Below are 14,958 nucleotides of genomic sequence, written 5' to 3'. Positions count from 1 at the left end.
TTTTGGGGACAGGGTACTCTTCACGCACGTGTTTTGCCTCAGGTACTGGGATATGGCAAATGGACACCGAGTCCTCACTCTGTGCAAGGCACGGCTTCCCCTACACCATCTATCTAATCCCCAACATCTCAAACACCACAAACAACTGGGAGGGATATCTGGTTATCATCCCTTGTTTCCTGATGCTACCGCTAAGGATCAGAGAGGTTATGTCAGTTACCTGAAGTCACATAGCTTGAAAGCAGGGAACAGGATGCAAACCCAGGGTGGCCTACCTCCGTGGCTGGACATGCCACGTGGGTGATTTCTACACTTCAAAGGTCCTGTCGCCCCACTCCCACCCCATTCAGGTGCCCCTCACTACCAACCCTCCCCTGCTGACATGGCACGATACTTCTTTCTGTATTCTATGAAGATGACACACTCCCATGTACTCCACAGGCAGACCCTTCCTCCTCCCATGAGTCACGCATCCATCTGTCCCCGCTTGATCCTCAATGATTTAAGTCCCATGCCTCCACTGGCCACCTAAGAGCCAGCCCTCAGGCACGGCTGGACTGGCCAGCAATGGGTCTTCAATAAGAGGTAATCGATGACATTAAAAGACTCAGGAGATTGCTCGCAGAATTGGAGGCCCTGGCGGTGGCGGGTGTGTGTCTCACACAGTCTCAGGTGGCCCCCTGTGTGGTGGCTGCTCCGCTGGGGGTGCTAGGCTCTCTGATCCCCCAGGGCCACCCTGTAGTTTCCGCCTCCTGGCTGTGTGGACATGTGGGTCTTCCAAGCTGAGGAAGCCCCTTCCACACAAGCAGGGGGCCTGGGACCCAGACCCCGAAGTCTAGCCTTGGCCAGTGCTTGGGAGGGAACAGACCCCACAGATGGGGCCACCTCCCCGCTCCCTGTCCTCTCTCTTTAGAGGGGCAGTGCCTTTCTCCTCTGTTGTTTTTCTCCTCCCACAGTTCTGTCTCCACTTGGGGTGGGAGGAAAGAACCAGATGCAGAAGCCCTGTCCCAGGGGGTGGGCACAGCCATCTCTCCCCTGAGACTTTGAGGAGAGGCTCAGGGTCAAGCACACAGGGCGGGGCGCTTCGCTGCACTCGCCCGCGCTCGGCTTTCCCATGGAGCTCGATGGCACACCAATTTCCTGCCGTCTGTGCCTGGGGAGGGCGAGCTCCCATTTTCTCTCTTCCCAGCCCCGTTTGCACAGACGTGGGCCCTTCGCACACGTGGGCCCCTTGCCTCCCGGCCTCCCAGCAGACACTTTATTGGGAGGCAGTGACTCTAAACATCTGGGCCGCACATCTGAGAGTGGGCCCAGGACCACACGGAGCCTGGAGGAAATGGGAAGACATGCCATAATGTCACTTCCTCGGCTGATGGTGCTCAGGAGGGGGACAGCACCAAACAGCAGCAGGCATTTCTGGCGGGGGGTGGGGGGTAGCCCAGGGCTCGACAGGGGCTGGACTGGGCGGTGCATCCGAGGACAGTGAGCCTGGGGCCCAGGGTAAGAGGCTGCAGGTGACACCTAGGCAGAGATGAGCTGCAGCCAGAGGGACCAGTGGTGCATGGCACTGTGGTTCCATGGTGAAAGGCGGGGAGACAAAGGAAATGAAGGAGAGAGGAAAGGAGAGGGGAGAAGGACAGTGAGGGAGAGAGAAGAAAAGGGAGGGAAGGAGAGAGGGTGGGGGGGGTGAGACATAGGTAGAGGAAGAGAGAGGAAGAGAGAGAAAGAGCCAGAAGGACAGAGAGGTGGAAGATTATTTTATTTTGTTCAGCACAGAGGCCACACACTTCCAGGCAATGGAGCCACCCCTGAGAGCCCACCAGGAGAGCAGGGTCCCCCCAGAGGATGCACTGTGGACGCAGATGGACCCAGTTCTGATCTTAGGCCAGCCACTCCCCAGCTGTGTGACCCTGGGCATGGACTTCACTTTTCGGAGCCTCAGTTTCCCCATCTGGAAAAGGGGCCAGAGCTCACCTTCGTGGGCTGTTGTAAAAGTCAAGGTGCTCACCTGTGTGAAGTGATGGCAGAGCCCGGGCTATCCCTGAACTGTCCCCGGTTTTTCCAGCTTCTCTGGGCTGGGAGCTTGCTGCTGGAAGTGGCTGGCCCCCAGAGGGTTCTGCCCACCACCACCCCTTCAGCTTCTCCCTTGGCTGATGTGGGTCTGTGGACATTGTGTTTTTCCTAAGCTGTCCAGGTCTGTGAGCTCCTTGCAGATACACACAATCTCTAGGGTTACCTAAGTGCCACTCACAAAATCTGCATATAATAGATGCCCATGCATGTCTGTTGAAGGGGTGAATTAGTTTATCCTTTGCACCAAGTTTCTGTTGTCATTGTAATTATGTGCCTGTTTCAAAAGCAGAGTCCTAATTTTTCCCCCTAGTAATTCCTGTTTCCTGCCAGAGACAATAGTGGCTCTTCATCCCAAACAGGTGAGACTGGGTCCTTTGGAATTCCCTACAGGAGTCCAGCCCCAGGCAGTGTTTCCCACCTGGCCAGCCTCAGCAAGCCAGAAAATGTGCCTAGGAATATAATGAAGCATCTGTTAACAGCTCTTCAAGGAAAGTCACTGGCTAGAGTTCCTAAGCTCTGGAGTCTGTTTCTCTCTGGACTCAGGAAAGCAAGGGCAGGCACGACTGAGACAGCGATGATTCCTTCCAGCCACCTGCCTGGCCACCACCCTGTCCCCAGTGAGGGGAATTACCACCTTGCAGAGCTTCCACTGCAAAACACAAACACCTGGTTGCCCGGGCAGCACCTTGCCACAGTGATGTGATCCAGATGGTCCCTCGAGAGGAAGCTGGGTTGCCAAGGAAACAGAATTGCTGCCGCTCCAGCCAGGAAACCTGGATCCTAGATCCTCTGGACCCCAAGCTTAGAGAAGTGAAGTGATTTGCATAAAGTCACACAGCAAGTACCTTTTAGAGCCTGTGCTGCAATGCAGGACTCAATAATCAGAACGATACGTACAGAGCCCTTCTGAGATGCCAGCTTGAGTTAAGTACTTTGTACCCATTACTTTGTGAGATGCTGGGAGACACGGTTGGGGTTACCTGTGGCATGGAAGTGATGGAGCTGAGCTGAGCCCAGGTCAGCCTGACCCTGAAGCCTAAGCTTGGACCCCTGTCCCATGCTGCCCCCTCTTTGGTTTCCAGATCTTGGCTCTGCATGTCCTGAGACCAGCCCTATCCCAGCAACTCACTGGACCTGACTCAAGAGCCTCTGAAAGCATGGAGTCCAGGGCTGGGGGCCTGCAGGCTGAGACCACAGTTTCCAGGGCCTGGTCCCTCCTAAGCCCTCACTCTGCTGTGCAAAGTGACTTGGGTAGCTTATGAGGGATAAGAGGATGGGGGTCTGTTGGCCAGGGTCTTCCTTCCTGTCCCTGCTTGCCAGACGGGCCCTGGGGACAGGTTGAGTGTGACACTCACAATGGGCCTGATCCCTGAGAGAGAAGGCACAACCCAAGAAGGAACAGAAGAAGGAGCGAGGCTCGGAGTTGGGGCAGGCCGGTCTACACCCTCCCCCATTCTCTTGCTTTTTTCCATCTTCTCTTTAGTCTCAATCATCCAAACATCTATCCAGTCAGAGCCATCTATCCACTCATCCCTCACCTTGTTATAACAAGGATTGTAGTCACTTTGGACAAGTGAATAAATCTCTTTGTTCACCAGTTTTCCAATCTATAAAAGGGATTGGTTCTTCATATGAATCAGCAGCACTGATGTTCATAAAATACCCAGCACAGAGCCTGGCATGAAGCAAGGGCTCAATAAATGGTCCTTTCTCTTTTTAGTTTTATTTTTTTTGGGCCGAGCCGTGCGGCATGCGAGATCTTAGTTCCCCGACCAGGGGTCGAACCCTTGCCCCCTGCAGTGGAAGCGCAGAGTCCTAACCACTGGACCATCAGGGAATTCCCAATAAATGGTACTTTAAATGTTACTTTCTCTCTTGAAAGAATTTTGAGAAGGACTGCTGGGAGACTTGGAGAAACAGAGGCCCTCAAACCTCCCCAGGCCAAGGCACAAACAGGTTGCTGCTGGCCCTGTCTAGCCTGCCTCAGCCGGCTCTTTATTCTCCACTCCTGCACACTGCCCGCTTCCCTCACTGAGGCTCAGCCTCCTCTTTGTGGGGGAAAGAGATGCCCTCTTAACCCTATGTGACCCTCTATGTCTTGGAGACAGCTGTGGCCTTATGGTCCTGGAGCCTCAAGAAGGGGCCATTCCCTGGCCTAGGTTAATAGGACCTCGCTTATCTACCTACCCACTTGGAGGAGGGAGTGGTTGGCATTGACCCTGGCCCTACCTAAGTAGAGGATCCATATTTTCCAAACCCCAAACCACAACATAGGGGCAGGCACAGGGTTTGGGGCTACATCCAGGTATGAGAGGCATCCTAAGAAAGGCTGAATGCCAACACGTTGGAATATAAGATTGCTAACATGTATACAGCACTTAGTATATGCCAGGCCTCATTCTAAGCACTATACATACGTTGGTTCACTTAATAAATGACTTTTCCAAGGTAACACAGCTGGTGAGTGGAGGGCCGGTGGTTTTCACACCCAGACATGCTGTTGCAGAGTCCATGCTTTTAACCACTACTCCTCTCTGTGAAATAGCTGAATGGTTTCTGGAAAAAAATATTTGAAATTGGGGCTGACCAGGGAACTGTGACAATAACAGCTGACATGTACTGAATGGTTACTATATGCCAGGATCTCTCCTCCTCACTTTCCAAAAGACCGTGAGTACTGCATGAGTTCAAAGATGAGAGGGTGTATCACCCACCAACAAGGACAAGTCATTGTCAAATACTTAATATCTCCACCTGCAAGCAATTCAGGTGATCCTGACAAGCTCTCTTGAGTATTAACATGTCTTTCCCAGCATTTCATTGCAACCTGCACATAGAGTAGGGGGCAGCTTATGGCTTCAGGGTTAGATATTCTTGTTTGAATCACAATTCGGACCTTGGTCAAATCACTCAATCTTCCTAAACTCCAGTCTCCTCATCTGTAAAATGGGGCAGACATGGGTCTGGGATCATCATGGATGGTGCACACAGTGCCGGGCAAACGCTGCCCAAAATATTTGCTATCATCATGGTTGAAAGGGGCTATAAATCAGATTCTTTTCCTAATCCAGCTGCCCTGCCCTGGCTCTGTAAGTCTAAATAAGCAAGGCTAATGATACCTGCACCATCATTAATTCCTGTCTGTCTGTCTGTCTGTCTAACCCAGAAGGTATTTATAAGGCCCTGGCTTGCAATGCTTGCTCTGAAAGTTCCATAACCACCTCGCCCACTTTCTGCCAAGTCCCTGCTCCATGTCATTCTCACACCGTCGAATCCCCTGAAATCCCTCCTCTGGGGGTGAGAAAGCTAAGCTCCAGCTTAAAACCAAAGCTCTGGCTTCCTTAATCCTCTTACCTGGCCCTTTCCTCTGCAGTATTAATTGCTGCCCATGGCTTTATTAACTTCTTGGGTGGCCACAGCATCTCCAGGGCACCCTGGGGCAGTGGGGACTGTTTGGGCAGGTCCTCTGTCCCAGATGCACCTTTGGGCCGGACAGTGGAAGGCAGCGCTCTGGCTGCAATGTGGCAACACCTTGGTGCCTGAATGGCGATAACCCTCGGCCCTGCATCACCCCAGAGGCTGTGCATCTCCTTGGGGACACCTGCAGAGAAGCAAGGATAGCCAGAGCTCTGGCCCCACTTCTGGCCCTGCTGAGGCCACCTTCCCACCCCTCAGAGCCTCAGTCTCCTCCTCTTTAAATGGGAAAAAGCCCACCGTGGGGATCTCACGGGGCCAGACAAGAAAGGCTGTGTTAAGGGCTGTGTCTGTGTGTAGGATTACTGTCATGTCTCACCCCCAGAATGGGAGCATTCATTGATTTCAGACCCGAAGAGCAGGGACTGTGTGTGGTGCATTTATATGTGTTCGTAGCCCCCGTGCTTGGCACGGAGTGGGCCTGGCACAAGACGCTTGTCGTCCCTTGCCCTGAAAATTTCTGTTTAGTATTTTTTATTTTGAGAGGCATTCCCACGTCCAGGACTTCATTATTCTTCCCGCAGCCACGAAGGTAGAGAAATGGTGTGGATGCGTTGGACTGGGGAAGAAATTGATGCTGGGGGTGGTGGTGTTGGCGGGGCATGGCCTGCCCAGGGGAGATGGAGGTGGAGGTGGAGGGTGGTACCCAGCCCCCATGGCTTTGTCCAGGGCTGTCCTCTTTGTCTGGAGCACCCTCAAGTGTGGACAAAGGGATGTGGCCCCCACGATGGCTTAAGGTGGTCACGGGACCTGGTGAGAAAACCACTGCCATGTCAGCTCTCTTCCCATGTTTGGGATGTTGCTAGTTCAAGGGGGAGAGGGTCAGCTTCCCAAATCCCGGGCTCCCTTTTTAACGAGCAGAGAGCCGGCCCAGGCTCTACCGTGGAGCAGGCACCTGGAGCTACACCTGGATGCAGGGCCTGCTCTTTACTTGGACAGTTAGCATCTAAATGTGGCAAGGGGGGCTGGTCTGCCAGGTATGGTGGCCATAGAGAGAAGATAGAAAGTTTCCTTCTCTGGAATATTACTCAGCCATAAAAAGAAACGAAATTGAGCTATTTGTAATGAGGTGGATAGACCTGGAGTCTGTCATACAGAGTGAAGTAAGTCAGAAAGAGAAAGACAAATACCGTATGCTAACACATATATATGGAATTTAAGGAAAAAAATGTCATGAAGAACCTAGGGGTAAGACAGGAATAAAGGTACAGACCTACTTGAGAATGGACTTGAGGATATGGGGAAGGGAAAGGGTAAGCTGTGACAAAGCGAGAGAGAGGCATGGACATATATACACTACCAAACGTAGGGTAGATAGCTAGTGGGAAGCAGCCGCATAGCACAGGGAGATCAGATCGGTGCTTTGTGACCGCCTGGAGGGGTGGGATAGGGAGGGTGGGAGGGAGGGAGACGAAAGAGGGAAGAGATATGGGAACATATGTATATGTATAACTGATTCACTTTGTTATAAAGCAGAAACCATTGTAAAGCAATTATACTCCAATAAAGTTGTAAAAACAAAACAAAAAAGAAAGCTTCCTTCTCAAATTCCTCTCTTGAAGTCAAAATAAGTAAGCAACAATATGCAGAATACAATCAGAAGAATATGGCCGGGCCTGGAATATGGCGGCGGCGTGGGGGGCGGGGGATGAGGATGGGATGCAGGAGATGGAAATTGGGTGCCTTGTTGTTGGCACTGTGGATGCCTCATCACACACCCTCTGCTTAACACGGGCGCCGTGGCTCTTCCTGGCATCTCCGCCAAGGTGAGTGCTGGAGGGTGCATCCACACCCTGACCCCAAGGAGCCCCCAGCCAATAATGGATGCCAGATGCTGGATGAACACCTCCTCGTCCTGGCCTCTTAGGCTGACTGAGGGGCGCGTTCTGCTCTCTCTCCAGGAGCTCCCCACGGCAGGCACTCTGCTTCACATCACACTTCTCATCCTCCTCCTTCCCTTCCGCATCTCATTTCTCTGCTTCTCTACTGGCGCTTTCTAGGCTCCTCCTAAATAAATCGCTTACACTGGAATCTTCATTGCAGGGTCTGCATCTGGGGAAACCCAAACTCAGACACACATCATTTGACTGAGGTGCCTCCAGTGGCCTCTCCTTCCTCTGTTGCCTCACAGACCCCCATCCCAATCATGTGTGTGGAGTCCCAGCTGGGGCTCTGGACTGGAGTTGTGAGGTTCCAGGTAAGACAAGCAGCCCCATCTTGAGAGGGCTCTGCATGGCCTGTCAGGGTCCCGGGCCCCAGGCCCCCCTTGCCATGAGCCAATGCCCTCATCCCCGCACCCCCTCTCCTTCTGGACAGGCCCGGAAAGCAGATCTCCACCAGCTGGGCCTCAGGCAGCCGTGTCCTTGCACACCCTGGCTCTGTGGGGGGAGCCAGCGATGAGCTAACCCCACAGAAGAGAAGGAGGCAGGAAGAGTAGCGCCCCCAGCGAGCAGGGGCCTGCCCCGCAGGCCCTCGGGAAGCAGAGGGCTGTGCTGGGGAAACCGCTGAGCAGCCCGAAGACCAGGGCGCTCTCACCCCCCCCCCCACCCCTGCCAACTCCAACCAGACTCCAGAGGAGCCCATGGCGACCATCGACCATCCTGACCAAGACAGAATCCATGCTCCCTGCAGAAAATATGGGAAATAAAGAGTCAGCTACCTCCCCCCATCCAGATAGATCCATGATTTCTAAGCTGACATTTTGGTATATTCCCTTCTGTTTTCTGTTTCCTCTGCCTAACCAAATGTATATTTTGTTTTTGCACCTGGTCGAGGTCATACTGAGCATGACATTTTGTTACCCTTCTCAAAAGAAATTAATATTATGTCATAAGTATTTCCGGATGGTAATCATTTTTAGGGGACCTCACTTTTAATGGCCACTGAAATACTCAGTTCCCTTTTCCAGGGCCTTGAAGCTATTTCCAAATCTGCCTTCTCTCATTCTTCTGCGGCACTGCCCCCCTCCTCACTGTTCACTCCGGACACCCCAGGGACCATCGCACACCCCCCCCCCAATTCCTTAGCCCGGGAACGCTGGGTCCACAAACCCTCTGTCACATGAGCTCCTCCCCAGTTCTTTTTCTCCAAGAGCAGAGTGACCGGGCCTCAGCCCTCAGGGAGCTGGGGGAGGGGAGGGAGCCAGGGGCCACTGGCCCAGGACGACCTACCCCACCTGCTCACACAGGGTCACTCAGAAGAGGGACAGCTCCCTGTGCTCCACATCTGATCACGTGGAGGTCCAAGTCCTGCTTCCAGCCCCAGAAGTCATGTACCTGGTCTGTCTTGTCCCTGTTAGAGCCTCGGTTTCCACCTCTACAAAATGGGTGTGCTGATAAGAGCCCCAGTGGCCTCGCTCACAGCAGTGACTCGACAGAAGGTGAGTGATAAACAGGTTTTGTCCTTTAAACAGAGCTGACCGCGAGTCAGTTCCCAGGGGCTGGGTGATGAAATCCAGAGCCCTTTCCTGAGCAGGACCTGACCTGGAGTGCAGAGGCGGCCAAGCAGGAGGAAGGAAGCCAAGTCCCTCCCTCACATCCCAGCTCTGCTGAGCTCAGATGTGGCGGTGGGGGCTGGTGTCCAGGAGGAAGTCTGTCCCCGGCCTCGATGAGGCGCCCAGCCGGGCGGCCTGGCATTTCAAGGGCGAGGGCCCACCTGCCGCTTTCTCTGGGGGGAGCCAGCAAGCGTTAACAAATCCCCCTGTAATTTGCACCCACCAATCCTGCCTGCTCACTGGGCGGCTGCGAGCCGTTTTTCACTCAGAGCTGCGCACAGCTTTGTCTTAGAGAGACAGATCTGGCAGGGTGTCCCTGAATGAGGCCATTTGTCCTCCCCGGTGATGGTGACGGGAAGGCGGCTGCGTGCTCTGGGGTGGGCAGAGGCAGAGGGGGTGGAGACAGGCCATGGGGGAGGCGTGAAGGTAGAGATAGGAGCTGGGACGCCAAGAGAGGCCAGGAATGTGACCACCACCATGGGAGTCTGAGAGCCCCCCATTCAGCTAGGTGGGAGCAAGAAGGATTGTTTTCAACGACAGAGGAAAATGGTTTATGACCTGCCTTCTCCTGCTTAAGGAGTCCTGGGTGGGAGTGATGAAATGACCTGGCTGGCCTCTGAGGTCTGTGCCCCATCCCAATCCTCTGATGGAGGCAGGACACTTGCCATTGGTCCCTGCGGTTGGGTCTGTCTCTGAGCCTCAGGGCTGCTTCATAAGTTGCTGCAGAAGCTCCCCTGGGATCGAGGGCTTCCAAGAAGGACCAAGCTTCTCCCAAGCCCCTCCTGAGTGGATCACAGGCCACAGACCGGGAGGGGCAGAGCAGGGGCCCCATCACCTTCCTGATTCCTCACCTCCCAGGCTGGCTGGGGGCCCAGGGCATGCCTCAGTCCCTTCGTGTGGTCTGTTGTCAGCTCCTCTGGGGGCTGTCAGCACACTGGAGAAACCAGACCAGGCAGGTGTTTGTCAACACAAAGCAAGTGATCCACTTTGCTTGGGTTTCCACTCCTGGGCCCAGGGCTCAGGCTGCTGTGTTGGGATGTGAGCGTGTGTGTAGAAAAGAGGTAAGAAACACACATGTCCACAGGGCCCAGCAGGTTTCCAAATTCAGGAAATGCTTGGGGTGTGAGACAACTCGGGAAGCCCGGCACTTATCCGAGGGGTCAGCCACCACCCAGTCCGTGCCGGGCTGGGTCCAAGGTTCCCATTCAAAGGAAGCCAGGCATTTGACTGGACAGTGCAATCTTCCAAAGAGCAAATGTTGGCAACTAATATGCATTTTAAAAAACTGCTGAACAGTCGGACCTCAGCTGTCTGTAGGTCACATCCAACCCACAGCAGGTCGTTGACAACTGCCCTCTGCTTGTCCCTAAGAAGGCTGGCCTCCTCTTCCTCGGAGGTTTCAGGGTCTGCCTCTTCAGCCCTGACCTCTCTCCTGAGTTCTCTGGTCCCTTCTCCAAATGCCTACTGGTCGCCTCTCCCAGGATGCCCCCGGGATGCCCTGGCACCTCCCAGACCTGTGGCTCTCTCCACTTCTTCCACTCTGCCAGCAGCCCCATGCCTCTCACCTCTCAGAGGGAGCCCGGAGTCATCATTCAGGGAGGCAAGAGGGGCGTGAGGACGGGCAGTGGGCAACCCAGGCTCTTGTCTGCACTCTGCCCCGCCTCACTGTAACCTGGGGCAGATCCCCCTTTCTCTGGGCCCTGGGCTCCCCATCCCCTGGGTCCTGACATTCCCTATTCTATTATTTTAACCCGCCTCCGGGCTGTTCACAGGGGCAACCAAAGGGACAGGGTCATTCAAGCGTGGACAGTAGCAGAGGCACACAGAGGGCTCTTGGGGACCTTGGACATGGTAACTGCCTGGTGCTTGGTGCCCACGAAGCCAGCAGGCGTGGGCCTCTTGGTGCCAGGGAGGCTGACATTTCAGCACTGCCTGCCAAATTGCCGAGAGCAGGCAGGCAGCGACTCGGGGGGGCGGGGGGGCCTGCCGTGGCCTGGAGGAGGGGACAAGGGGAGGCGCAAGGCAGGTGACCTCCTGGACTGAGGCAGAGGAGGGAGCCGCGGGCCCCCAAGGACCTTCCCAACGAGGAGGATGCTGTCGTGCGTGCTCGTGTGCGCGTGCTCCCGTGTGCGAGCACACAGGCTAAAGGCTGCACCAGAACAAAGAGCTGGGGGCTGGGTATCAGAGGGGCCCACGTGGAGACGCCTGACTTGGCTGTCTGCTGCAGTGTCTGCTCTGCGCTCACGCTCTGTCTCTCTCTCTCTCTCCCCCTCTCTCCCTCTCTCCCTCTCTCTCCCTCTCTCCCTCTCTCTCCCTCTCTCCCTCTCTCTCTCTCTCTCACACAGACACACACCGCACAGCACTGCCCCCAGGCCTGAGCACCTGCTCCAGAGCCCACCAATGCTGGCGCGCACAGCCCAGCCCAGCGCACCGCCATCTCTCCTGACAAAGCCCCGCTCTGCTTCTCGCTGCATGAGCTCATCCCACCGGTCCTCTGGCCCTAGCTTGGCCTCCTGACAAGAGAGACAGACAGGGAGATAGAGTGGGAGAGGGGTGGGGGAGGCAGAAGGGGAGACACACTCGCACACACACACACACACATGCACACACACGCACACACACACAGAGACGTTCACCGCCACATATACACACACACACACATCACAACGCAGGGAGAAAGTCAGAGGCAGCAGGAAAGGGAAGGACAGAGACAGACAGCGTCAGAGACCCTCAGAGAGAAAGGAGAGGGAAGGACTGGGAGGGTAAACACTGCACTAGCCAGTGAGGCAGAGTGGGAACCCAGACAGAGACAGGAAGACGGGAGGGCGGAGAGGCTGCAGGAGCTCTGGGGACAGAGCGTGTTCTAGAACTGCAGAAGCCTGGCTGGGAGAGGCCCAGGTGGGCCCTGTAGTGGCCGGTGTGGCCACTGCACACACACAACTGACACCATGGGGACTCTCCCAGCTGTACCCAGAGGTGGGGTTAGGCAGGTCATGCACCCACCCACAGAGCCTCAGGGAAAGAGAGGGTAGGAAAGAGCCTCACTAAGGCAGAAAGGGCCTTAGAGAGGTCGGGAACCATGTTGGGAAAAAGACAGACAGAAGTAGAGAAGGAAGGCCAAAAAGTAATATTGACTCAGCACCCACTGTGCGCCAGGTATTAGCTGGGCCCCTCACTTCCACACCTGGGGAATTTCATTTAATCCTCCCGGGCAGCCTGTGGGATCGGCATATAATCCCTCTTTACAGATGAGGCCACAGCTCTGGGAGGTGGGCAATGTGGAGAAGATGGGGGCCAGTGCTGGAGTCGCTTCTGGAATCTGGGGTCACTGCTGTGTTCTCTGTGGTCTCCACCCCTCTCATGGTCAAGCCTGCCCCCTGCGGACCCTTTATCCCAACCAACGAAACCAGGAGCTGAAGTCTTCCCCGTCAGACTGGTGCCCTGCCTTCCCAAAAGACGGGCCAAGCAGGGGGATGACGGGGACCCTGAGAGCCGTGAGGCTCATACTTCTCAAGAGGGCAGGAGGCCTGGGAAAGGTGGTTAGTCATGGCTCTTGGGGCTGACCTGGGTTTGACTCCTGATAAGTGAATTCAAGTGACAGCTAAGCCACAGGCCCTGTTGGGCCTCAGTGTTCTCAGCTGCAGAATGGGCATACTGAGAATGCACCTCGTGGGCCTAGGACCTATCATGTGACTAGATAGACACATGCATGGGAAAGGGTTCTCTAGACTGTAAAGAGCAGTGCACAACTGGGGGTGCAGATGGGGAAGGAACAAATCCCTTGTCTCAGGAGAAGAAGTGATGCTGGAAATACCACTTAGAGGAGGGCAGGGCCATGCTAGAGAGATCTGAGTGAAGCAAAGAGCTCTCCCAAATGGAGTAGTTTCTCAGATCCTGGCCCAGGTGATCAGAGGCCTCCTAAATCTCGGTCCCCAACTGGTCCCAGAGTCAACAGTGATGCAGTGGGCACAGCTTTAGGCCTGGATTCAGGAGGCCAGGACTTCAAGTCTCTCGGCTCTATCATTTACGAGCTGTGTGACAGCAGGTAAGTCACAAGACCTCTCTGAGCTTCAATTTCCTCATCCATAAATGTAGAAAATATCCTGTGTCTCACAGAGCTGGGCATTGAAGCAAATATGGTAGAGTACCCAGAACGTACTAGCAGGGGTGTGAGAGACCCTTGAGGGAGGGGCTACACATGGACCAGGGGAGCAGCTGGGGTTTCTGGGACAGCCCATTCTCCTGTTTTCCTTCTATCCCTCTGGCCACGCTCTCCCTGTCTTGGTTTTGCCTTTTATATATCCCTTGGAGTCATCCCTTTGTCTCCACTCCACTCCACAGGAAGTGGAAACTTCCTGGTCCAGCCACCATCATCCTCATCCTGACATCCCAGCAATCTGCCAGCTGGCTCCCTCCATCCACACCGGCCTCCCCTGGGCAATCTGTTCTTTTGTAGCTCGAGCGATCTTTGCAAAATTAGAATTTAGCCACGTTCCCGTTACTCTTAGGACAACCCTCAAGACAGGCCCTGTGTGTCTAACTGCTGCTGACTTCTGCCCCAGGGCTCTGGAACCACTGGCCTTCCTTTTAGTTCTGTTAAAAAAAAACCATGCTTGCTTCTACCTCAGGGCCTTTGCATAGGCTGTTCCCTTTACCTGGGCAGTCCTTCCTCCTTTTCTTCCCCTACTCAACTCTTACTTGACCTTTGGGTCTCAGGGAAACCTTTCCCCACTCCCAAGTGGTCTTGTGGCATCCCTGAGACCGTTCCTTCATGGCCCTCATCACAGCTTGAATTTACGCACACAGTCACACATACAGCTGTGATTTTTTTGCATGTCTTTTTTTAAAAATTGAAGTATAGTTGATTTACAATGTTGTGTTAGTTTCTGGTGTACAGCAAACAGCTGTGATTATCTGGTCGATGATTTTCTCTCCCTCTAGACCAGGCATCAGGAAACTATCCTATCATCTACTTTCATAAATAAGGCTTTCTTGGAACTAGCCACACTTACTTGTTTACATATTGTCTATGGCTGCTTTCATATTGCCTGCAAGGTCTAAACTATTTACGATCTGGCCCTTTACAAAGAAAGTTTGCCGATCCCTGCTCTGGACGGTACATTTCCCGAGGTGAGACCACATCTGTTTTACCCCTCAGCACAACCCAGCCCCAGCCAGATGCCTGCAAAGAGCAAGCACTAAATAGCGATATGGATGTATATGCTTCTTGGATGAGCAGCAATTTTTACCTTGTCAAAATTGTATTGACTTAAGTTATTATTAAAACTGCAGATTCCATCAGGAACAGACGTCTCTTATGAGATTCCAAGACCATTTTCTGGCAAGCAGTTCAATACAATAGCGATATCCCAACACAGGCTGGCACGTCAGGGATCTCAGAGCAGCTATTGGCTAATGAGACCTTCACCACCTTTTATACGTGACCTGCCATCCACGTGCTTGGACCGTCGTAAACACAGCAAAGCACAAACCCGTGTTCAAGCGATTGTGGGCTGTGCAGACTGATGAAAACCCATCATGAGATGTCCTTTAAACGTTTGCATTAAGCTGTTTCTATATACACTCCAAAGAACTGATGGACGAATTCAGAGAAAACGTCTGTTTTATTGTTATACAGAGGAAATAACTGACTTTTTTCTTTTTCAATGAATTGTTCAGACTCCATAAAGAACGTTGACAACATCTAGACACTGCTTGGCACTGACCCCGGCAACGCAGGTCTCATTGTCATTCCTGCCTTCCCGAGGAGATAAACTGAGGCTCAGAGGCCACACACTCAGCAAGTGACAGGGCTGGGTTGTCCAGGTCTGTTCAAGTAAAAGCTTACACAGCTTCCCCTGCTTTTAAGCAAAGTAATGAGGATGGAGGGACAGGTAAAGCTGCATCTTTAGTGTGCT

At 53.8% G+C, this 14,958-nt stretch overlaps 1 protein-coding gene across 3 annotated transcripts in view; it reads right to left on the bottom strand.

Annotated features, from left to right (window-relative positions):
- ZMIZ1 (zinc finger MIZ-type containing 1) overlaps nt 1–14,958 on the bottom strand; it is a 234,348-nt gene that overhangs the window by 79,522 nt on the left and 139,868 nt on the right. The gene's annotated exons all lie outside the window — the stretch shown is intronic.

Source organism: Mesoplodon mirus (genome assembly GCF_964341445.2).
Source record: "Mesoplodon mirus genome assembly, chromosome: 2".
Lineage (NCBI taxonomy): Eukaryota > Metazoa > Chordata > Mammalia > Artiodactyla > Ziphiidae > Mesoplodon > Mesoplodon mirus.
This window is presented reverse-complemented; position numbering and strand designations above follow the sequence as displayed.